The sequence below is a fragment of the Meleagris gallopavo genome, chromosome 7 (genome assembly GCF_000146605.3).
Source record: "Meleagris gallopavo isolate NT-WF06-2002-E0010 breed Aviagen turkey brand Nicholas breeding stock chromosome 7, Turkey_5.1, whole genome shotgun sequence".
Lineage (NCBI taxonomy): Eukaryota > Metazoa > Chordata > Aves > Galliformes > Phasianidae > Meleagris > Meleagris gallopavo.
The window spans coordinates 36,282,000-36,284,161 of NC_015017.2; positions in this window are offsets into that span (position 1 = coordinate 36,282,000).

Sequence of the window (2,162 nt, forward strand, 5' to 3'; positions counted from 1 at the left end):
CAGAGTTATCTTTGCCCCCCATAGTGAGACCAAGTATCAAAGGCCAAAGTAGTACTCAGTACTTTGGCCATGCCACCATTCACCATTTTCACAAGATGGAAGGAGATATGAAATGCCTGCTAACAAAAGTCAGGGTGGAAGCAAACCAGGACATCTGAATTTGGTCACCAGGAGGATTCTACTGCATCACTGACCAGACTTAGAATTTGTCTCCAGACAGTTTATAGCCACCAAAGCACATTATATTTCAAGCTCTAAATATATTCAAGTTAGTCATGTTGCAAAACCATCGTAAGTTGAATCTCTGAACATTTGTAATGAAATCTGTCCTCTCTCTGAACTCAAAAATCAATTCTCTGACATATATTACAACCAGCTTTGAGATAGATATCTGGTTGCTGTAGAGTAGCAAATATTCAGCGCATCCTAAATTTATGTTCCCAGTAAGCTGGATAATTATTTTCTTCCGTAGATGTGTGACTCTAGCAATGTTGATGAAGTTTTCATAATAACACAAGAGTTCAATTATAGATATTTACTTATTTCCAACAGCAGTGTTCAGATTAATATCAACTAGACTTGCTCAAAATAGAGGTAAAAATGGCTTCCAGGGATAATGGGGTGTACACAGCAGGCTCTAAGTTTGCTAAAAAAGCTAATTCCAAAGTTGTGTTAGCAGTAGGAAGTTTTACAAGAAAGGTGTACTATAAATAACCCATCACTATTGTTCTAACTGAAAGTATAGGCAGCTAGGTTTAAGGAGAGATGTTCTTCCTAAACATATTTTCCTTAAGTTTTTATTCCTTACTTAAAGTTTGCAAAAGCATCCTTTCCTCTAATAATATCACTGGTAACATAACCAGAAACATCCCTTTCATCTATACATCACAAATGTATCAGAGAAAACAGCAAAAGTGCCCCTCAACAAAAGTCTCATATTTTGTGATGAACTTGACCTTAAACATTTCAAAAGAACTTTTAAAAAAGCTACTGCAGTATTAAATGATTATTTGGCTTTCATAATTTCCAGCATACTACAAATAACGCTGCATTTTATTTCCATCATAAAGCACCCTAAAATCTGAGCTTATTTTCATCCTACAAAAATGCCAAAGATTCTTTGAAGCATTCATTTTGTAACCATGACTCAACTTTCCATCAGTTATGTCATATGAAAAAATTCTGGATAATACTTCAACAATGTCCTCAGAGCTTTTAAATACTCCTCGTGCCTTTGAGACTCAGCTAAGAGCAATCTCATGCACTCAGTGTATGCCAGTAGGTTAATTTTGCAACCTTAACAGTATTGAAATAGGAACAGATAAAGGACAGTTGAGTAGCACATTGCAAGTGATTGCAAGTGACTGAAACTTGAAGAAGAGAGGGGCAATGAGGTGAACTTGTTGGTCAAACGATGAAAGAAATGACTGAGGAAGGAATGGGTTTTGGCCTCTGGAGTTTGTTGGGCTTATTCTTGAAAGCAGAGGGCTTCCAGGAGGGGCTGCTCCTGCACAATGAGGGAATGTGCATTTTGGGCAGCTCTACACACACAGAGGATTCACGCTGCTCTGCTGCACCTCCCATCCCAAATCTGGTCCCACTCTTACTGTGGGCTCTGAATCCTGCAGATCCTGTCCAAATCCAGCACTGGAGCTTTCTCCATTGCTTTTAGCACTGTTTCAGCAAGAGCTGAAGCCAAGAGATCATCTAGGTAACATGACCGCACATATGCTGCTCATTGAGGTGGGTGCAGGCCAGTATATAGATTGATTTAGGCATAGTTTGGGTAAATACAAGTCATCAGGCTCAATACAGGAGAGACTGAAGAAAGTTTTATGGCCTGACTTGTGCTGGAGCTTGGATCGGATGATCTAATGGTTCCCACTGGATTTAAAATCCACACATGCGGCAAAAAAGTGCTTGCACTAATCTTGATGATCTTACGTTTTTCTTTCAGTTGTGCTGGCACCATGGGTGTCTGTGTGACTGTGATGTTGGGAAAATCTACTCTGAAGGATATGTGGAGCTGCAGAAACTGAATTTTGGACTCTGATGGCTTCAGCAGTTTGCAGAATTTGACTTTTCTTTTTTTCTTTTTTTGGGGGGGGGGGGTCTTAGGAAGTTTGGGGCTTGGGCAGTAACCTCACGTGTGATCCTGAGTT